This window comes from Hipposideros armiger, unplaced genomic scaffold (genome assembly GCF_001890085.2).
Source record: "Hipposideros armiger isolate ML-2016 unplaced genomic scaffold, ASM189008v1 scaffold_422, whole genome shotgun sequence".
NCBI lineage: Eukaryota > Metazoa > Chordata > Mammalia > Chiroptera > Hipposideridae > Hipposideros > Hipposideros armiger.
In genome coordinates, this window is record NW_017731772.1 from 561,914 (window position 1) to 585,685 (window position 23,772).

The window sequence follows — 23,772 nt, forward strand, 5'->3', positions numbered from 1 at the left end:
AAGTTTAGAATAGCTGGACATGTCTCAATGTAAACATGTCCCCTAAAGTGAGGTAATACTCCAACTTCTGTATATACCGTCAATCTAGAGGTTAGGCCAGAGAGTATGCCATTATTAGTATTATTATTGTTATTTTATTTTTAAAATTTTTTTCTGGTGGAGTTGAAATTAAAGGAAAGGATTTTAGTACGCAGGTGTTAAGGTATAAGACTCTCAACCACCCAGTGAATCCTGATAAGTTTAACTAAATGAACCTCTGTTTAAAGGACTTTTCTTGACCTGTGATATATCTGAATCAGGGGGTCATAAACTATATGCAAATGAGGTGAGATTAATGGGAATTTTGTGGATTTATAAAGAGAAACAGACACATGAAAAGCCTTATAAGCTGAAGAACTAAGGTGATCCTTTAAAAGAGAATCCTAGAATCAATCTTCTATCTTTTCCTTTGAATCCTGTGATAAAAGCTAAAAGGGGCCAGTTCTGTTTGCTCCTCCCTTCTAAGTGCTGGGCATCTTGTGTGAATTGAATAAAAGCCTTTCAGAATGGGAATTTGTTTGAAGAAAAGGGGGTCAGGAAAAAAGTGTGTTTGAAGAGTTTGAAGGTTCAGGAAACAACTGCGTGAATATGTATGTGGGTGGGTGTGAGCACGTGTGTGTGTGTGTGTGTGTGTACCTATATGTGTGTACCATGCATGCACATGGGTGTGAAGTTGTATGAACATGTGTGTGCATGCCTTTGAATGGGTTTGTCCCCTGTGGGTGCCTATGTGTGTGTAGCACGTGCGCACATGTATGTAGTGTATTTGAGTGACTGTGTATGTAGCATGAGTATGAGCATGTGCATCTGTGTGCTGAGGGCTGCGGGCTGCGGGCGGGAGAGGCAGCTTCAGCTCAGCCAGTGGCAGAGCAGTTAGTACATAACTAATAGTGAGAAAGGAAGCTGGGGAGAGACAAGGAAGAGAAGCAACCGACCTCATTAACAAAAGCTCAGTTTTGTCCCTGCGGACCCAACCAGCAGAAGGGACTGAAGAGCTGTGGCTCTCTGCCAGGGAGGTCGGGCTCCCTGCAAACAGTTGCTGGCATCCTTTATCATGCTCTTCTCAGAGGGAGTCCTGAGGCTTGGCAATCGGGAAGTTTTCAAAGCCGCAGCGGCAGCAGCAGCTTTGGCGAACACCAGCAAAGACAGTGAAGTGTGTATGTAAACTTCAATTCTGTATTTTCTTGTTGGGTGGGTTAATGGATTTTTAGTACAAAGAAAGCTAAAACTTAGCTGACCTGAAAGACTGGAATTTCAGCTCTCTTTCCTTCCCTGGGTTGTTTTTCCTCCCCCTTCCTGTCTTTAAACCAGAGATTTAACCGGTCAGTGACTCTGATCCCGCCCGCCTGGGCCAAGGGTTTCTAGTTTGGGGGCTTGGAAAGGAAAACCACTACCTACCTGTAAGTATCTGCTTTATGTACTTCCTCTCATCTTAACTGGGAATGTTCTGTTAGCAGAATGCCCCAGAAGTTGTGTGCATGGTGGTAGCATTAACTCCAAGTAATGATGCAAGAAGTATATAGAGTCTGCTTGCAAAAGTTTAATTCTCATGTAAACTCAGAAGGTGGTAACTTGCAGTGTTAAAAAAAACCACATGCCCAAAATGAGATTCTCTTTATTATGTAACAAAAATTGATAACTCTCTTTTGAATCCATTTCCAATGGCACTCACCAATGAAATAACCATTTTAAGATGTTGTGATTTTTCTTCCCCCAATCAAAATAGTTTTTCTCAGCCAAATGAAATGGCAAAGGGAAAGGATGCAAAAATAAACAAAACAGATAATATCCTCAGGGTATAAAGATATGGAAATTTGCAGGAGACAATTTTTGGATACCTTTGCTTTAGTTTAGCTATGTTGGGATATATATGTTTTAAAACATGGTATCTTTTTTAATGGGGATGAGAGAGAGTGTTGGTGAGGCAAAGGAATCATGTTTTTCTGAAGTTTTGACTGATTTTTTTGCTTATCCACAAGATTTAGTTTAGAGATTTTTGATGCTGTAGTAAATAGTTTCTTTTAGTTTTCATCTGGATCACAGAAATAATTTTTAAGGCATTTAACTTTTATTTCTGCCTTCTTACTGTTGCTCTGTCTTGTGGCGTGGCATGAATTACAAAGCTTTAAAAGAGCATTTCCGGAGGCTGGTTGGAGTTTACAGCCTGGGAATCTTGCTGGAGAGATTAACCTCTTCAGGGCTGCTCCATGGACCAGACCTAGGGATGCAAATGCTCTTAGGCTTTCTCCTCTGGAAAACTGATAGTGCCAGTTCTGGCTCTAGTTAAAGCTTGAAGAGTTGCTTCTGCCTACACTTGATAAAAAGTGCCTTTAGCAAAACTCTAGAAAAAAGTTAACTAGCTTTGGCTCCTTAACTCCATCAGAGATTCTCAAAGTGTGCATAAGAACCACCAGGGTGCTTAGTGAAACGCAGGTGCCTAGGCTACACCCTCAAAGAATTTTAGACCTGGGGCGGGGCCAGGAATCCACCCAGGTGATTCTGATGCAGGTGAGATCACACTTGGATAAGCACTGCTCTACAGTGTCCTTGGCAATGAAATTCCTGTCATGTACTTGGTTAATATTAAACCTCCTATCTAATTGGTAAACTTGAGTTTGAGTTGATGTTGAACATAAGCTTTGTGCAGCATGGTTTTGCGTGCTTGGCTGACAAACCTTGGCTTTTTAACCAGCTTTCCCACCAACCTCGTCTTTTTTTCTTCTCTTGCTCCCCTTTCCACGCCTGCTTTCCCATGAGTGAGAAAGGGAGTTGGGCAGAGGTACCTGGACACCATATTTTCCTGCTGTAGGATCTGACCTGCCCCCTATGTGGCCAAGCAATGTTTATCCTGGAAACTTGAACCCCAGTGCTGTTCTTAATTCTTTCTCAGCCTCCTGGGATGCTCTGCCCCTGGGTCAAGCCAGGCCGAGTTAGGCTGAACTCAACTGGATTTCTTGGGACTGTTCAGGAGCAGCCTAATTCGTAGAAACTGAGTTTAGATTGGACCAGCCCCAGGGATTGGGAAAAACAGGAAGCGATTCCTCCATCATGTTAAGGTCCTCATTTGACAACATAGGAAAGTAAGAACTCAGGCTCCATCCCCATCCTCAGTGACAGGTTATATAGCATTGTATATTTATGGCATTGTATATTTATAGTAAAAAGAAAATAGGATGTGGTCGTCAGTGTCCCTTCCTTTTTTCCCCTGTCCTCATTCCAATTATTTGTGGGTGCCTGTTACATGCCATGCTCAGTGCTAGTTTCCAAGGACCCTGAAGTGACCAGTTGAACAGTATGGACAGGGTCCTTCTCCCTGTGATGTTTCAAATCTTAGCTGTTGCGAACCAATCTTGGATGAGCCCCCTAATCTCTCTAAGCATCACTTTCTCCATCAATAAAACAAAAGGGCTGAATTAATGAGTTTTGGTATCTTCCCATCTCTGATATTCTGACACTGATGGATACAGCTCAGTCTTCTAAACTCAGTTATCGGGGAATGGGAACTTTTTTCTTTTTAATTTTTTATTAAAGTATAGTTGGCATACAATCGAATGGGAACTTTTTAGCATTTGTTTTGAGAACAGGCCTGAAGATTTGGCTTACTGCTTTTCTTCAAGATTAAAAAAATATATATATCCTTTACATTTTCTTTCTCTCACAAATAACCAAGACCACCGGCATAGTGAGTTAGACAAATGTCACCTTTTTTCAGAGCACACAGTCTTTCTTCACAATGGGATCCTGTAACTCTCTAGAAAGGCTGTGTCTCTGGGTCGGTGACTTAGGACGGCAGCCTCTTATCTTGTCTGAATCTGGTGTTGCTACCCCTTTGGAGAGCTGGGTGGTCTGAACAGGGCTCGCTGGCTTCCATACTTGCACAGCTTGCAACCTGACCCTTTCATTCAAGTGATTTAATAGCTTTTGTGCTACTAGGTGAGAAGCTCAAACAGAGACCTTTGAAGGGGTTGGGGGAGAAAAACTCCCTAATGAAATCTTGCGATTTGTCTGTACTATTGCTTCTCTCACTTTGGTGACTGGGGCAACATTTCAAAGGGTTCTAAAACTTGGCCATCAAGATAAGAAACTATAGCTGTGATCTCTGTGCTTTCCTGACAAATGTAGCCTCCAGCTTTCTGAAGATATTGTGTATGGGTGGGAAACTGCTCACTGGAGAACAGAGAGTACGGGGTCTTGCAACGTTAGGATATTTTTGACAAAATGCTCTCGGTTTCTCTTGGTAAGTTTAAAGGGGATGGCAAAATAGTCTTTGGTTTCACTGTTATCCCTCCCTGTTTATGGGGTTGCTGCTATGATATCAAAATAGTTCTTTTGTGCATCATGCAAAGGCTGCTAAGATTGAATATCACTCTTCACTCTCAACTTTATCCTTGAAATGTTCTTATCTGGCTTCCTTAGAGACAGGGGCAGATAACACTCCAGGACTCACTAAGCCCCAAGTCCTTCTGTTGTACCTCCCCGGGGTCCCATCTCTGCCTTCTATCAAGTGTTATCAGCTGCTCAGTACTTACAAATGCTCCCTGCATTCTTCTCTTAAAATAAATGAGCCAGGACTTAGTCTCCTGGGGTCGCACTCCATGCCATGGTATTTGCATTCCAAGCTCTACATTTCTTGAAAGCATAAAATTCTTCATTTTGTAAATTATTCATCAAACCATTGTGAAGTTAGGAGAATTTCAGAAGGGATCGAAATTCTCAGATGAGGACTAATCCAAATGTTTGAAAGTTGTTGGATGTATCCTAACAGATCCCATTCATGGCCCAGATTTGTTTTTCCTGTAAAAGTGATGCTTCTTATTAGGAGGATAACACAGCAACAATACAACAGCAACGATTTAATTCTGTTATATGTAAATCTCCCCTTTGTTAGAACATGGTAGGATGATTCTATTTTGTCCAATAAGCATTAGTGATTGTTTTAAACCCTGGAAATTAAATCAGAGTAGTGGCCTTTGAATACATTTCAACTGGGTTGCAATGTTGGGCTACAGTATTCTTTGGATCTGTAATGTTGGGCAAGTTACATAGTCAAGTTTCCTTGAGAGTAAATGAGGGTATTAATATTCACCTCACCAGGTATTTGTAAGGGCTCACAGACATTTGGGATGCACCTAGCATGGTGCATGACATACCATAAGTACTCAATATATATGTCTTCTTTGAGAGAGGGCTAACACAGGAGTGAAGCCTGGAAAGAAGCAAACATGTGGCAAGCCATTCAATTTATAGGTGTAAAGAAAAGGGAAATGGGAAATAAAGCTTTTTTCCAGATCTTATTGACTGGACAGATCTCAATCCATTACTCCCTGGCCTTTAACTCTGATCAGCAACCTCGTTCTCAATGGATTCCTTCTCATAGATTGAGTAGAAGCATGAAACAGATCCTTGAACTCATAGACTACTCAAGTGCTTAGTGTGGAGAGAATCAGGGCAATGTGAAAATCATCCTGTCCTTAGTTTTTCCTGACCCTCCAGTATTGGAGACTTTTACAGCCATTTCAGATAAATATATAAGAAGATGAATTATTGTTTCTGTCAGGATTTTGCTTCATTTTAGCAAGGAGTCCAACCTTGGGGGGAAATGTTTGTTTGAGAATTTGAAACTCAGGGGTTGCGCCATGGTGAGCCTGTGAACTATCACCAAGTGGAAGGAAATAGTCACTCAAACGTGCAGTGTTCTTGTTCTTCTTTCCACCAGTTTTTCTTATAGGTCCAATGTTTGCATTGGGATAAGCCAGTCACTCAACTGATATTTATTGAGCTTCTCTGTGCCAGGCCTAATCCTCAAGACTGGAGATATGTGAATGCACAGAACAATCATTGTTGTTATCTTCAAAGAGCTTACAGACAGAGTAAAGGGCAGACTTAAAAAAAAGATGACTGCTAATAAATAATTAAATGCCTGTAGGTGTGCAACATGTGGTAAAGGTTGTGACAAAATTCTGTGCAATCAGATAACACTGGTCTGGGAGGTTGAGACCTCAAAGGTGGGTAGAATTTAGGGGAATAGAGTGGTTGGTGAGAGTGGGGGAAGGGCATTCATGGCAGATGGACGAGTACAAACAAAACATGTAAAGGCCTGGTGTGGGCAGTATGCTGAGTTTAAGGAGTGTGGACGGAAAAGGGGCCACAGGTTAAACCTGACAAGCTTAGGAGACTAAAACTAAGATGGTGTGAACACACACACACACACAAATTTTTAACTAAGTGAGCCATGGTGGGAAGTCACATTGTCAGTTTCCTCATTATATTAATCTGTGCCTTTTCAGTGGGCCCCTTGTCTTTCTGTACCTAAGATAACATCTTTAATCCTTTTTCCGGACCAGAGCTGAAAACTGCAAAATTCCTCATTATTATGCTTGTCTCCTGATTACCATCTCTATGTGCTGTAAAAAGCTAACTGTTAGCTATCCTGCACCCACCTGTGCAAAAGAAGTACCTGTCTCTCCAATTTACTTTTATCCAATCCCAGAGGTTTCCCCGCTTTGCTTTCTCCCACCCCCTTAATCTATCGCCAGTGGATTTCACGTAACCTTTCTCCTTTGATTTTATGTATAAAATAAGCTGTAAAACTGCCATTCTTCGGAGCATTTTGCTTCTTGGCAATTGTTGACAGCTTGGCTCAAATAAACTCTTACAAGTTTTCTCTTAGGCTGGATGTTTTTCATCAACAGGAGAAAAGATCTGTGTGAAAAGAGGGTTGTGTGAGAAGAGGCTGGAGAGGGGAGCAGGAGATAATCATGCAGGGAAATCAGTCTCGTTTTTAAAAGGGACCCCAGAATCCATACTCTCTCCCTGAGATCCTTATCTGTTTCTTTCTCAGCCCTGGCCATTATTGGACAAATCGGAAGGGAAGTTGTTTCTAAAAGTAAGTTGAGATTCTACCCATTCTCCCTGGTTTTACACCCTGGAATCAGAGTCAAGTCTCGACTCCTTCAGATATTTGAAGACAGGCTATTTTCTTCGCAAATTGCTGCCAAAGTCGCTCTGCTCTTTCCCATACATATGCAGTTGATTTTTGGAAATGCAGAATTTTACATTTGTGTTTGTTGAAAGCGAATTTACTGGCTTCAGTCCATCATTCCAGCCTCTGATTACTGAGGCTGTGGATCTTGATTGTGTCCTCAGTGATAACAGTGAACCTTCCTGGATTCGCTCTGTCTCTGTGAATTGGATAAGCTTGTCTTCTATATCTTTGTTTAGGAATTTGGAAAGTTGTTTAACCAGAGTGGGCCAAAAACTCAAACGGGTACAACTCAAGAGGTTTCTCTTAAGAGAAATGGTGTCACTAATCTGTTGTTTTCTTTTAAAGAGGAAACTAGACACAACATCTCTAGAGGTCAGACTCATAGAGATGTCTAAGTTTAAATGGGAAGAGCTCAAAGAAGTCAATGTGTGTTCATATTCTCATTTTGACAAGAATGCTAAAGGCCCAGTTCAGCTGTGATTGCTGATTTCATTTACTGATGCATGTGCTGAATGCATTATCACGTGCAACAGACAATTTTGTCCTTCTGCCTTCCAAACACATAAATAGCTACACGATCAGGTGTGTTGTGATAAATGCCCTGTGATTGGTTTAAGGAAAATGTGGTTCTTCTGTAATAGCAGAAAGAAAATCTTTCCAAATGGACTGATCAGGTCTTAGCACATCTTGGAGGAGGCATTTCAGGAGGTCTTTATCTGTAAGAAGGATTTTAATTAATAAGGATGGAAGCAAAGACATTCCAGGCAGGGGGCAGATGAGAGCAAGGGTGTGAGGTGGGACGTGTCCAGCACTTCAGTGTGAATGTGTAACTGCAGCTTAGGGGCGGGGGTAGGGCTGTGGTTTTGGGACCAAAAGGCTGTGGGAGTAGATATGTAGTGAGAAGCCAGTTAAGGTCAAATTTTTAAGAAATATCACATTTTTAATGGTGCAGTGTGACCAAGAGAGGAGGAAAAAAGGGGATAGAAAGAGAAGGAAGCACAAATAAAAGCAAAAGAGGCATTGGTGAGGTAGAAAGAGAACTAAGAGTATATTGAGGCACATAAACCAGGGGAGAAGCAATTATGCAGTGTGGTGGAGGGTACATTGCTGGATGCTGCAGAGATCAGAGAGAATTGTCAGAGAAAAGTTCTGTATGATATATTAATTAGCCACTGGCAGCCTTTGACACAGCTATTTCAGTGGACTGGTGACAGCCAGAATCAAGTGGGAATATAAGGGTAGTGAGGCAATGGGTGGAGACACTTTTCAAGGAGATAGGATAATTGGCCAAGAGGAGGCATATTATGGGAAAAGAGAAGAGAAGAGATTTGATGAGTATTACCAGTAATAGTCATAATAGTAACACTGGTAGTAGTACTAAGAACACTTAACATTTATTGAAACACACACTGTGCTCGATGCTCACCTAGGTTTTTTTTTTATTTGATTCTCACAATAGAACCATGGGTTGGTGTTTTAACCCTTTTTACAGGTGAGAAAACTGAGACTAAAAGAACTTAATTCGGCCAAGATGACATCACCAGTGAGTGGCAAAACAAGCGTTCACACTTAAGTTAGCGTGTTCCCCAGTCTCGTTATCTGCCGGTGTTGGGGGCTACACAGGCACTGCAGTTTTCCTTGGCTCAGGCTTGGCTTCTCCCAGGGGGAGGGCAACTGGCCTGTTGATTAAAGCCAATTTGTCCAAGTGATAATAATTTTTTAAAAAAAGGAAAGATGGGGATGAAAAGGCAAGTGTACCTGAAGAACTGATTTTTACCAAATATGGAATAAATATCTCAAACTCATTTCCAAAATGTAAAATCACCCCTTTTAACATGAACTCATTGTCACTGAACATAGAGGAAGTGGTCATGATGTAATGAGCCGTTGTTTCACAGCAGTCAGGGCATCAGCGGTTTATTTCAAATTACAGACACAAGGGCCTTTTCTCTTGCATTCCTCTCCTTGCGTTGTCCTTACTTTCTTCTTTTAATATTTTTCTGGGCTTAAGAAAGTCAGACTCCTGCTAACCACATGTTATGGCTCAGTGACTTTGATCTTCTCATTGATGGCGACCTCTGCTACTAAGATCTAGCAACTTTCACACAAGTAGAAAATGCCACAGAATTTTACAAGTGATTTATAAGCGATTTTGCTCAACTATTGGAAAATAGTTGATGCCTTAAGCTCTTAGAATGTTTGGAACAACAACAAATAGCTGCTGTTGGAGACACTGATTTGTGATTAAGAGATCACTAGAGAGAGATTTATCAGTCGGAGAGGAGCAGCCATTGAATGGCCATTTGACTCTATTAATTAGCTACCCAAAGAGTTTAACATTGATTTTTATATCCTCCTCATATCTTGTTTACCATGCATATTAATTTGCTAGGGCTGCCATTAACAAAGTACCACAGACTGGGTGGCTTAAACAACAAAAGTTTATTTTCTCACAATTTTAGAGCCTAGAAGTCCAAGACTAAGGTGTTAGTAGGATTGATTCCTTCTGAGGCCTCTCTCTTTGGCTTGTAGATGGTTGTCCTCTCCCTGTGTCTTCACATGGTCTTCCCTCTGTACCCCTCTGTGTTATAATTTCCACTTTTTATATGGACATCAGTTAATCAGATTAAGGTCCACCCTAATGATCTCATTCTAACTTAATTACCTCTTGAGAGACTCTGTCTCTAAATACAGTCACATTCTGTGAGGTTAGGACTTAACATATGAAATTTTGGGAAAAAAAATTCAGGCCATAACACCATGCCACAGTGTCAAGGTGTTAGCTGTCTTCCAAATTCTTAAGACGTTACAGCAGGTCCTCAAATATCGTTTCATTCAATGTTGATGAGATGCGGTAGGAACTTAACTCTTGTTTATATCAATTAGCCTATGATAAAATTGGTTTTGTTACATCTTGTTTTGTTTAAAGTTGCAGACCCTATTGACGATGTTAAGTGTGGACTTACTGTACTACAGCAAAAGGAAATAGAATGAAACCTGCAGCCACATAAACTCACATTAAAAAAATCTGTTTATAATACACTCTGGGTTTAGAGTTTGGCTTCAGGATGGGGTAATAGGGAAACTTCCTCAGGCAGGACTAGCTTTGCACTTTCAAGAATCCCAGATGGAACCCATTTTATCTTTTTCATTTTGCCATAAAGCCTGTGTGCTGCTGCTTTGACTTTTCTGGTGTAGAAGGAGCAATGTGAGGTATCCATCATTTTGCATTACAGATGCTATTTTGCCTCACTCATTGTTGCTGAATTGCTTTATTGGGAACTACTGGTTTTTATTTACTCCCAATAGAGAGTCATTTCCTGCTCTGGGTCTTTGTTAGTTGCTTGGGTGCTAGACCCATTGTGCATGGAAATTACAGGCTACAGGATTCATTGGTAGGAAGTCTCTGGGGTCCTCGACATCCCTTCCCCCACTGTAGTGTTTGCCTGCATTAAGAATGGCAAATGATGACAACCATGTAAGCTCATGGGTACATGGCCAGAAGTTATATGGTGTTTCATAGCAGGCTTGCAGACATGGACAGCCCAGTGCTTACACCTATCACGTCTGAATTGTTAGCTCGATGGCCAGAAATTCTGAACTTAGGACTTTAAAACCCAAGACTTAAGATTTCAGGCTTTTAAGACCGAGACTTTTCAGACTTTTTAAGACAAAGACTTAAGACTTTAAGACAATGACATGGTAAGGAGCACATGTGCCCATGATGTGAGGGCAGTTGAATTTCTGTGTTAATTAAAAACAATAAAAGCTATCTTTACAGTAATCTTATGAAATCAATACTATCAATCCCCACTGTACAGAGGATGAAAGCAAGGCTGAGAAAGTTTAACATATTTATATTGTAGGTTGAGTTTCTTTCTAAACAGTAAAGTGTTGAAAAAGTGAACAGCTTAGTCAAAGTTCTTAGTTCAAAGGCTTAATTGAGGTCTGCCTACAAAGAGATGTGTAAGCTAAAGAGTCTGACATAAATATCATGCATTATTATTTGGCTTTCTCTTTTTCTTTACAAAAAGGAATTGATTCTTTTTTTCTTTCAAAAATTGATCTTTGTTTTTTATTATTGAGTAGAAAACGCCCAATTGCTTATCCCAAACAGAAGCTTGGAGATAGTGAAAGGGGCGTCAATGGAGAGCGAGTTCATGTCCATGTTGAGAAGTGTTATAAGAGGCTTGAGATAATGCCCATTGTTTCATTGAAGAATCAACGAAGTAATTGGTACATTAAGGATACAAAGGGGAATTAGACTTTGGAGTGATGCGAGAGATTTTAATTTACACGCCAGAAGGTTTGAATGTTTCTGCTTTGCAGAAAATGATTAAACAGATAGCATCAAAATTTCTTCTAATCTGATCAATAATGATTTTGCAAGTAATGGTTTTAGGGAGATCTAGTACTTCCTGCCTAAACCCAAATGACCCTTTCTATCACATCTTGATATATCATACTATGAAAAAAAAAAAGCATGGAAAATATTAGCCTGTGAGGAATACAATTTATTGCTATAATATATGTATTTAACTTTGTCTTTAAAGATTCACAGCAAGGGAAAAGTTAGAATGCAATGGAAACTAGGGGTAGCACAAAATTTTACTAGTTAACTCAATGTTAATTTCTTTTATTTTAGACTTTGTTTCCTTTCTAACAATTCTGCCAATTCAGGAAGCCCCTGCCTTGTGCCTACATCTCACACATGGGGCTGGCTTTCTAGGAATGGCCCTTCCAGCTAGCCTGTCAGGAAGGGTTCCTTCCTTTCCTCTCTGTCTGAGGCCAACCTGTCTCCTCCCCTCTTCCCCAACCCTCCCCGAGTCACCTCCAAACTGGGTCTTCTGTTAAGCCTCTTCCTGGTGCTTTCAGCTCCAACCCATGGTTTTCAGACCTGCCAAAGGACCTAACGTCAGTCTTTGGGCACTACAGCTCCCTTAACCTCTTCTTATGCTTTCAGTTGTCTACAGCAGTGATCCTCGATCCTGGTTGCTCATTAGGAGCACCTAAAGAACTTTTGAATTCAGATGCCTGGGCTCCACTCAGCCAAATAAAATCCGAAACTCTGGGAGTGGTGCTTGAGTGATTGTGATATGAAGCCAGACATGGGACCTGCTAGTTTAGGGGTGACATTAGAGGCTGCTCTTTCACCATGGTGTATTTCCCATTGTCCTCAATATTACCCACCATCATTAGCCCTCACAAGGACTGTTCACTTCCTTCTGGGGCCGTGGAACAGGGCTGAAGCCATAAGAGTGAAGTCTCTTTTGCAGCCAGTACTCTTCCTCAGGCCGTGGGAGACACGGGGGTCAGCCCCACATTGCATAATGCCAGGGGGCACCGTTCACTTTTGTGTCTGTGGCAACAGCACCCCTGGCACCCCTAGAGCATGGTGCCCTGGAATTTGGTGTGCTGAACTGAATGAAACTGAGTAAAGGAGTCTGAACACCTTTAGCCTGCACTTCAAAGGACAGATATGTTGGTGTGGTTTTCTACAGAAATATCTTCCATCATGATGAGCTTATGCAGTGCCCAGGGCCATCACAGCTGGAACTGAATTTGTCAGCTAGTCTTGACACTGTGCCTATGGTAAATATATTCTCAGCTCTAGACAAACGATTTGAATCCAACTTTTTAAAAATAGCCTATTTGTGTCTTGGAGACTGTAAAAAAAAATGTTTTAGCCAAGACTGCTTGTGCGCTCCATACTTTTCTCTCTTTTAAAAACATTTCTCTGACTTGTTGGTGATGGCAATTGTTATTCGACACCGTTCTTATACTTTGCCGCATTCTCCCACACAGATTTATTCAACAGTAAGTCATCGAATCAGACATAAAGATAGGTTATTTGCAGCCTGTGATGTTTATGGAGATTTTGTTTTGGAGCCATTAAGTGAAGCATTTGTAATCCCACTGACTGAGTGCACCGTTCCATCCTCCCACTCACTCTCTGCAGCCCTCCCTCCATTCTGCCAAAGTAAGCAGATCAAGTTTCACTCTTAATGCAATTAAACGCAGTACGGCCACAGAGGCGCCGGGACTCGGGTGTGTAGAACTAACTGGCACTGGATGTGCTTTCACATGGGGGGCCTCCTTGTGGGAGAGTGTCCTGTGGGCCAGCGAGACCTAATGGCACTTGAGGGGCACTTGAGTAGCTGGTTATATGCAGTTCCTTAGCGAGGCTATTGCTGTGCAACCTGACTAAAATCCTGCTCAGTGCCCAAACCCGGGAAGTGTGATGAGCAAGAAGTCACTGTGGTTTGCCTCGCTTCCTTTTTTGTTGTTACAGCTCTGCACTGCTCTATAGAAAAATTTCTAGTTCTGAGTGTTACTGGAGAGTCAATTCAGCCTAAATCGTGGCGCATGTCAGAGGATGGCTCAACTAATAATTTTCTGAAAATCAATAAAAGTTAGTTTTTGAGAAGATTTAGGTTTATAGAAGAATTGAACAGAAAATGCAGTTTTCACATATTCCCCCCCTCCAGTTATTCCTTATTACCATCTTGTATTAGTATCATATATTTGTTACAATTGATAAGCCAATTAGGATTATCTAAAGCCCACAGTTTACAGTAGGGTTCACGCTTGGTGTTGTACATTGTATGGGTTTTGATAAATATTTAATGACATGTATCCCCTATTACAGTGGTAACTGTTTTCAATGAGATAAAGAAAAAGCTTTCTTTGACTGGCCTAGGGTTGAAACGGGACTGACTTGGGGGGAGCCTAGTGTGTGTGTGCTTGCTGGGGACTTTGGTTGAGCCATAATCACACTTAACTATTTGAACAACCCTGAAAGGTATCAATTATTGTATAGATGTGGAAACAGAGCACAAGGAAGAATAAGGACCTTGTTCAAGGAAATGGTGGAACCAGGAGAGGTGCACATATCGGATGGATCTGATGTACAGTCTGGCCTCTGGCTTATCGCTATTGCATTTTCTTTCACGTCAGCTGCAATCCTGCATCAGATCACTAGGCCCCCTGTCCTCCTCCGCCTCTTTCTTCTCTTCCTCCTCCTTTTTTTTTTGATATTGTTGTATTGAAAATTGTAAAGTTATTTGTAAAAACCAAATATTTGTAGAAAATAAATGATGCGTAGGTCACAGCTCAACATCAAAATTGTGCTAAGATCCTCAGCAGCAAAGAAAGTCAAGACTCTCATTAGAGTTCTGTTAGGTTTAATTATTTGTTGTTTTAAAAAACTGCAATTTTTTCACGGGACATGGAGTATAGTGTGGGAGTGGAGTCAAGGGAATTGAAATAGATATGTATGATATTGGGGGGGGGAGGTGGGGTGGCGGATTGGGGGAGGGGGGTTGTCACCTCGAGGGGTAAAAAGTATAATTATTGCACTGTGTTTTACAGCTGAAACTAATTCTAAAAAATGTGTATTTCATAATACAAAATAATAAAAAAAAAGAATTGGAAGAAAGGCAATTTTTTTAACTTCACTGTTGTATCTTAGGGTGTAATACTGTGATGTGCTTTTCACCCTCTGCTTGCCTTAGTGAATAAAGCAGCAGGCCCAACCAGTTCTATCACCTTTGGCAAATTACTTAACCTCTGAGGGCCCTTATTTTCTCATCCTGACCACAGTGTGCTGGGGCGTAGAGCCCGGAGTTTCAGGAACCTAGGATCCTGAGCGTATCTGCTGGGGTTGGAATTCTAAGTCCACCATTTATTAGCATTTGCTTTGGACAGATTACTTATCTGTTTCCTTAGAATCAGAATCCTTAGAATAGAGTCTGCTCTATAGGTTGTTGTGAAGATTAAATGAGTTAAAACAGTTCCAAAGGCAAAGTTAAATGCGTAATATATGATGATGATGATTATGATGATTATATGAAAAATTTGGAGGAGAAGCTCCTTCCAAGTCTGGAATTCTGTGATTTTTGATGTACTATGACTTAGACCCAAACAAAATACACTTTTTGTCCCTTATCACTATGTTTCTTATGTCATCAAAAGCATTTCCATTACAGCTGATGTTTTTACAAGAATATTGGTGATGGTGGTCTCTTTTCTGCACCATACATCTGTGAGTTTGAATTTTATCATTAGCTATATATGGCATGCAAATAAGATGGCCAGAGTTATCACAATACAATTCAAGGAGCAACACTGGGTAGTTTCTGTATGCCTGAGCAATCCTTCTCACAACGAAGTAGTTCATCCTGAATAGTAGAATTCCTTTAAGTGTATAGTGCTGAGTTTGATAAGTCATTAGAGCATTTTGCTCATATGGGATCATAGCAATATTATTTTGTATTGTAAAGTACTTGGTTATAAATCTCTCACAAGATCTCAATCCCTTAAAGATAGGGCTTATATCTCAGTTAATTTTTATGCATCCATCGCGTCTCTACTCTTTCACACAAAACTCTGCTTCTGATACAACTTCTATGTGTTGATTCTTTGACTATGCCACATTTTTTCTTTCTATCTTCAAACATGTCCCCTTTTACCTTTCTAAATCCTATTTGTTCTTTTAAATTTAACTCTCTCCCCTTCTAGGAGGCCTTCCCTAGACCAACTGAGTCAAATGCTGCCCAGTTATTAATTCCAACAGCACACAATGCATTCCATCATTATAGCACTTACCACTCTTTTTGAATTGTTAGTTTATATGTGTGTCTTTCTGCGTAACACTATAAACTGTCTAAGAGCAAGAATTTCCTTTTTTTTTTTTTTTATCTTTGTGATCATAGCACTTAGTATAGCCCTTGTCACAAAGTGGGTACTTGACAATTGTTTGTACAATGATGGACAAATGAATTTGTCATATACAAACAGAGAACCAGGCTGTATTGTAAAAATGGAATTGTTTTCAAAAGATGAACTCCTGAAGATGAACATGTTTTAATGTGAATTTAAACAGAATCTCACTTTTGGACAATTTGGCATTTCATTGTGATTTAAAAGATGCAGAATTTACTCAAGAAGAGGAAAACCAGTTTTAATCTGCTTGGGGAGGTCCTAGATGTGATTTTGGGTATAGACACATGGTTAGTCCCAGGTGAAGAACAGGTGTTGTCAACCATGGTGAATGTTGAGTGAATGTTTTTCATTCTGTTTAACTTATTCAATTAAAGCAAGCTGTTGTGAAAATTTGTATGATTCAACCCTCTGGCTAAAAGAAAAATGAATGTAAATTATGGCCACTTCCTAATCTTCAAGAAAATGCCTTTGATGGTTTAAGAAACTTTAATAGTCATTAAAAACAGAACTGTAAGTTGAGGGCATTAAACCTTTTCCCTCTGCAATCAGTTTTCTCTACCTTTGAAGGCAGTTTTAGTAGAGGTTCTCTGTAGAGAAAGGTCAGATGTCTGGTTTTCAAAGAGTTGCCTGGAATTTAGATTTCTGATGTAGATTCATTAAGTATGGATTTATCAGGTATAACTGGGGAATTTGTAGACACCATGTGGCCATCCTATACTTCAGTTATTTTAATTCTCTAACCTTGTGTCTCTTGAATGCTTTTTCAAAGAACCTGGGTTTTTTATGAAGAAAAGATTTTCTGTAAGTTTGCAAAGTTTGAGCTTAAGCGTTTCTTCTCAGAGCCTTTAATATTCTCATGCTACTTGAGAATCTTTAAAAAGAGATTTTAGCACTCTGCTTCAAATATATTTGGATATAGAAGACATTTTTGTAGAAAACTTTTAGCATCTCCCAAATGTACATTTTAAGAAACACAATTTGCCATATGTGGCCCTTATCAGCAGGATAGACACTGAAGTGTTGAAAAAAAATCTAAAAAAGATAATCTAATGAATTTGTGTAGTATCAAAGGTCCATCTTTGCAATGTTGATTTTGATGCCATAGCCTTGAGGGAGGGCTTTCTCTTCATAGTTCTGTGAGTCTGTCAGATCTTCCTGAGATCTGGGAAGGAAGGACTGAAAAGGATATTTCTGGACTGAGCATCTATGATTTGAGTGGGCTGCATGGGATAGTGGACATTGCACTGGCCTGGATGTCATAAGAACTAAGTTTCTAATCTAGGCTTGGTTTCCAGATAGCTACATAATGTTGGTGTTAAGAAATGATTGGAGAAGACAATTCAGGTGATGGAAACAAATTGTATTCAACACTTCATGAAATGGACAATCTCCTTTTGGAGAACCGCAAAATGAGGCAGACAGCATGCCTTTTTTTATAGGAAAGAAAATAAAGAACAATGCAGAAATGAATAGAAAATATCTGATTGGTTGGGGCCACAGAGTCAACCTTATTTGGAGTGAGAAGGCCCAGAATTGGATTGGTGTTTGGGGATTGGCTGACTGAATATACTTGGTTTCTGGTCCAGGGGAACATTTAAAGGGACAAGAAAGTTATCTAAATTTCGGTTTGCTGATATGTCACCCTGAGCAGGAGTATCTTCATCTTGAGCCTAGAAATTTATTTGAACATTGGTAAAGTTATTTCACTGCCATGGAACTTTCTTCTGTAAAATGAAGGGGCTTGTAGAAGAGAAAATATAAATGGTTAATGGGCATTAAAAAAAATAAAAAGCAAAATCTCAAGAAAACAATGGTTTGCAGGTTAAAATAGTGGCAGGGTGCATTTTACTTGGGAAGTGAATAAAGATTAAAGGGGATGATATTAAATATCAGCAGTGAGCAAGACTGGTAAGGGTATAAATTTGTATCACCAGTGAGCCTGCGTATTAAGACCCTCAAAATAAGTTTATAGACTTTGATCTTATAATCCCACTTTGAAAAAACTGTCAGAAGAATTAGAGAAATACACTAATTTATAATTAAGGATTTTTCATCACAAGCTATTGACATAGTAACTACTTCAATGGAACAATGGAATGACTATAGAAATCATAGTATATCCATGTAGTGGATATAGCACACAAGTGACAGAAAGATCACAAGGAATATTTAATAACAGGAAAATACTTAGAATAGAACGTTATGTTCATATAAAAGAATGGCACACAACCCTTTTTATAGTATGGTTCTAATTAAGTTTAAAATCTGTGTATATGCATATGTACATACATACCTAATGAAAACCTAAGGCTGTTTTCTTTGGATACTGGGAAAGTGCTTTTTCTCCCTTTATGTTTCTATATTTTAATCCTTTAGGTAATGAGCATGCATTTCTTTTATACACTAAATGGAAGTTATTTCCAGAAAAAGCAAATTAATTGATAAATAAAATGAGTGATAGTTGAATTCTAAAGTTTCTCCTAAGCCATACATTCTGTGAATTAGATTACATTTTAGGAAAAAATTGCCGCGTGGAGAGAAAGCAGGATGTTATAAACAGAATCAACACATATTTTATGAACTTCATAGACTGGAATTTTGAAGTAGCCTGTTTGCCTTGAGGCCTTGAAACTTGCTGGTAGTGTGAGGAATTGGTTCCCTAAGATGCCCGTAGACAGGGGATCTGCGTTAATTATATGCTCTTCAAGTAACAGCTACTTCCTTGAGAGAACATGGTCCCCAGTGAAACAGTAACTCCTGCAACAGTCATCAATTGCTGTCTGGACCCGTAGAGGAAGTTGTTAAGGGTTTACATACTGTAAGAAAAAAGCCCCAGGGGTAGTGAAGCAATTGCAAAGGTATACAATTTTGTTGTAATGAGAAGCAGTAGAACAGAGTGGTTAAGTGCACAGGTCCTGGTTCCTGGTGCTGGGCAGAATGGTAGCATGTTACTTAACCTCTTTAAGCCTCATTTTTCAAATTCTGCAAAATTGCTATCTACTGCCTAAAACCATTGTAGGATTTAAACAAGATAATATATGTAAAGTACCCTGATCAATGCCTAGCACTTATTAAGTATTAGTTTTTATTATGATTTTCATGTCACTTCTTTAAGTTGCTGTTTATAAAATCAGAATAATAATAGAAACTCCTTTGTAGGTTTGTTGAGAGAAATAACAGAAAACATGCATGTGAAGAATATAGCCCAGCACCTGTATATACTAAGTAAAAAGTACTAGTTACCAAGGAATGAGAAAAGGAAGATACTAAAAATTATTTGTTAAAGGAAAAACATCTTAGAAGTCACAAGCCATTTCTTTCTTCTTCACAACTCTATTCTCCTTTCCTGAGAGAACTCACTCTGGAAATCCTGTGTGGGGCAAGATTGTGAAGGAAATTCTATCCTTGTGGGGTCACTGAACAGCTAAAGCTTCATAAGAAGTTATGAAATAAAGAGAAGAACCTGCTTTCATCTGTGTCTTCTGAGCAATTTTTTTTGTAGTTGTGGCCTAACCACTCTGTTGGGGGTAATGGAATGAGAATGTCAGGATAGAGGAAGAAAGGTCCAGGATGCCAGAAGCTGCTGCTTCAGGCTCTACGTCTTCTGGCTATGACCTTGGCAAGTCTTAGAATGTTGACTACTCCTTGTTGCCTATAAATAAAGAGCAACTAGATATCTCTCTCCCGCCCTACTCTCCCCTGCCACCTCCCACCCCGCCATTGGTAAGGTTGCAGGAAGCAGTGGATCGAAAGTCCTTAGTAAAGTCTGTCTAAATCTTAATTTTCTCAACTAAAACACAAAGAAGAGAACTACTTTATCTAGGTTTAGAAAGTTAGTTCCCTGATTTCCAGTTCCTTGCGCCTGGATGAATCAATTTATGTCACATATGATTTGGGTGTAATTCAGTTTTCCTCTGGATAATTCCATTCAGCTACTAGTATGTGATTGAGACTTTTACATTTGAGTTATATGAATTACTTGGAAAACTAGTTTGGGTGAAAATTAGGATGACTTAAAACAAATCATCATAAAAATTTCCAGGATGGCTTCTAAGTTCATTCTGAATGACATTTTGAAGATTTTAATGTGGAATAGAAGTCAGAAAAATCTCTTGCTTTTTTCACCAATCTAGTCAAGAATATCAAAATTTCTCTTTGTTTGGTTGGGTGGGAATGTGTTGAATCCTGAGTTGGTTATTTTTCACTTAAAATGCTACTTCTCTATTAGTTTATTTCTACTTTCACTTCCAAGCACCCTCACTGATTGTGCCGACTCCAAGATGTCCATATCAACAGTTAGAGAACCATCTGTGGACAGAAGGATTCTGAGGGTCTGACTTGGCCCTATGTTGAGATCAAGTACTTTAGTGTACTTGCAAGATCTAAAGCGGTGAGTCACGAGGTAATTCCATTGTCATCTTCAGTTAATTGGGAATAACTACCTGGAGCTCTAAGGAATGAAGTATCTGGCTGCATAGGAGTTCTGCAAACAGCAAAGCGAGCAAACCAAAAACTATAATCAATTATTGATATCTTGATATCTGTGCTGGGCACAGGAGGAGGAAGGCCCTTCCTTTGTGTTGTGTAGTGTAGCCACCATTGCAAATTCCAAAGAGGAAAAATGGTAAATATGATTCTCATCAGGGCACATCATTAACCTTGACCATCAAGAATTTCCATTGCAGGGAGGGTCTGGGAGTACAGCTGTGGTCCATTTTTTTCTTGTGCACAGATTATCAGATAAGTGACAGGAGTATCATGATTATGTCAACATGGAGAATGCGTACTCCCACAGTTAAGCTAAATGTGTAATTATGAAATAAATACCAGCTCAGCTCTCCCCTCCACCAAGTGAAATGTTACTGAATTATTTTCTTCTGTTCAGGAAATTTACCAAGAAAGAAAGTTTGGTTAAAGGAAGCTTTTTGAATTTTTGTAAGGTAGAACTTGAAGCAAGGGTAGTTTTCCAGTTTTCAGAATATCTTTTCACACATTGTTATGGGTTTGTACAGGTATACTTAGAATACATGATTTCCCCTTGAAGAAAGGCAATGGTGGGAAATGGTCATTAAGAGCAAAACTGATGTGCAGTCATGACATGAGGTTTTAGAAATGCTGAGAAGAAGCTGAACCCCACAAGCAAGCAGAGACAGGATTTGCTTCTATTGTAGAATCAATTTAAGACCCATGTGGCTAAAGTCAGTTTACAAGTTCTTGATAATCTAGCCACCTTTGTACTTTCCCTTCCAAGTGCCCTCACTGATAGTGCTGACTTCCTAGATGTCCATATCAGCAGATAGAGAGCCATCTGTGGACAAAAGGATTCCGAGGGTCTGACTTGGCCCTATGTTGAGATCAAGAAAATGGAGTTTTCAAGACATGCTAGGCTTCCCATTAGAATATTGTCAAATAAATGTTGGCTGCCTCTGGACATCATAATTTTATATCAGAGACAAGGTGATTATTACCATTTTATTTGGGGGGAGTAAAAGACCCTGTGAAATCTTGTTTGATAGTGTCCTGATTTCTTTTGCTGTTGTTCTCTGTGTGGTTTTTTCGTTGTTGTTTTTTTGGTTTTTGCCCTCTCCTTCTCTGTCTGTTCATCTGGATCCTTTTCTCTTTTCCCCCTCCTGTCACCTTCAAGAGAAAAATCAGAGCAACATTTTCCGTGGAATCGCCACATACCTGGTGTTTCCCAACATTAAGAGAAAAATACAAGAGCAAAATTAGAATATGAATAGAAAACAAATAAAGTATTAAAAAAATCTTTATGGCCCCTAATTTTGTAGCCCAGTTGATTGAAGAATGATTTTTGTTTGATTTTGAATTAGGAAATTGTTACTCTTGCACTCTTCTTTTTCTCCCAAATGTGTTGCTTTAGGTTGTTTCTGAAATATTAGAATTCAGTTTTTACTACTACACTCTATCATATGGCTATGAGGGGAAAAGAAAGATAAATTTAGAATGTAAATAAAACACTCTATTTGACTTTTACTGAACCTAATTTTTCCGCCTTCTCCAGGGTTCAAGTCCTGCTATTCTATTTTACTTGAGATAAGCTTTACTCTTATTTGATATATTTTGTAATAATAACATTACATCTGTATGGAGCTTTATAATTAAGAAAATATTTCCACATGGATTATTTCATTTGGTCTCACGGGAAAACCGAAAGAGGGAGGATGGATGGCCCCATTTATTTATTTATTTATTTATTTATTTATTAGTTGAACCGTCCTGCCACCTGTTGGCAGCTCAGCTCAGGCTGGGCATTGAACCGCTGTTGCTCAGAGCTCACACTCTTGAGCGAGCTCTTAACCAACTGAGCCAGTCGGCCGGCCCATAACACCCCCCCCACACACACACATTGATTGATTGATTGATTGATTGATTGGTAAACAGTGTGTTTTTCCAGGACCCATTAGCTCCAAGTCAAGTAGTTGTTTCAATCTAGTATGGAGGGCGCATCTCAGTGGCCCATATGGGAATTGAACCAGCAACCTTGGTGTTATGAGCACTGTGCTCTAACCAACTGAGCTAACCGGCTGCCTGAATGGCCCCATTTTTAAAAGAGAAAACTGATCCTCATAAGAATCAAGATTAAAATCTGGGTCTTCGGAATTCAGGTCTACAGTGTGGCCCAGGGAGCCACAGAAATAGATTTTCTTCTCTTTATCTCTTGTCTCTTCCTGGGAGAAGAACATTCAAATCTTGGTCTTTTCTCTTATCGCCTAAGTAAGGACTTACTATGATATAAGGAATGAGCTATTGCCCCATATGCTGTAAGGTTACAAGTTACAGTCCTTAGCTAAATAGTGACTAAACTACATTAATAGAAAAGTTTGAAGGATAAGGTGATAATTATAAGCATAGAGTTCTATCAGAAGTAACAAAATAAACCCAAAATAACAGTGGGTTAAACAGGAAAGAAGTTTACATCCTCCACCATGTAAAATTCTGGAAGAATGGGCTGATAATGGAAAACTGTGCTTTGCAAATGCCCCAGAGATCCAGGTTTTTCTAGCTCACAGGTCTGCCTGTTGGGTTTCTCATGTGTAAGAGAGCATCCTCAGTCTGGACAACAGGTTGGAGGGAATCATAAAGGTAAGTCCATGAATAAAACAAGATAGAAAGTTTCACCTTCCTGAACAATATAAATAAGCAAATGTACTATTAGAGGTTCTGAGGGCTAAAGATTAAAACAAAGAAGAAAAAGATGTGCCGGGGATGAGAGTGTCACACTTTTCATGGGGCAGTTAGCATGGCCACACTGAAAATGTGACAATTGATGGAAAACTTGAAAGCGGTAAGGTAGAAAGAAGGGTATCTGGGGGAAGAATGTACTAAAGGGAGCAGCAAATGGGAAGGTTTGGGAGCAAGGCAAGAAGGGGAAGGTTGGTCTTGATTTGTCTGAAGAAAGCAAAGATGATAGTGTGGCTGGAACAGAGTGAACAAAGGGAAGACACACAGGAGATAAGAAGAGAAAAGTAGTTGGGGTGGGGGAAGATTACATGGTGCCTGTGTGTCATTATGACGGCCATTAGAGTCATCTAGCAGAGCAGAGCTGGCGATGGCTTGGACCAGGTTGATAATGGAAGTAGTGAGAAGTAGATGGATTTTGGATATGTTGTGTAGGAAGAGTGCATCCAATTAAATTGCTGTGTAAACAAATTACTACAAACCCAGGGGCTTATGGCAACACAAATTTATTACCTCATAGTTTCCATTGGTCAAGAGTCCAGTCATGACTTACCTGGGTTCTCTGCTTCAGGTTGTCACCAGACTGCAATCAAGGCGTCAACTCAGCTCCACTCTTCTCTGGAGGCTTGATTTAGGAAGAATCTTCTCCCAAGCTGATTCAGGTTGTTGGCAGAATTTATTTCCTTGTGACAGTAGAACTCTTGGGGGTTTCCTTTTTCAAGTTCAGCAGGAGAACCTCTAGCTCCAGCCTGCTGAGAGAGAGAGAGAGAGATAGAGAATATATGTGTTTATGTGTGTCTTTATTTCAGTATCCATTGGTTGTA

At 39.7% G+C, this 23,772-nt stretch overlaps 1 protein-coding gene across 1 annotated transcript in view; it reads left to right on the forward strand.

Moving 5' to 3' along the window:
• Positions 1 to 882: 882 nt before the first annotated feature.
• FREM1 (FRAS1 related extracellular matrix 1) overlaps positions 883 to 23,772 on the forward strand; it is a 169,140-nt gene continuing 146,250 nt past the window's right edge. The window contains exons 1-2 of the mRNA XM_019664409.1: positions 883 to 1,196; positions 23,520 to 23,610. The gene's annotated coding sequence lies outside the window, so the exon portion shown is untranslated. The remainder of the gene's footprint in view (positions 1,197 to 23,519; positions 23,611 to 23,772) is intronic.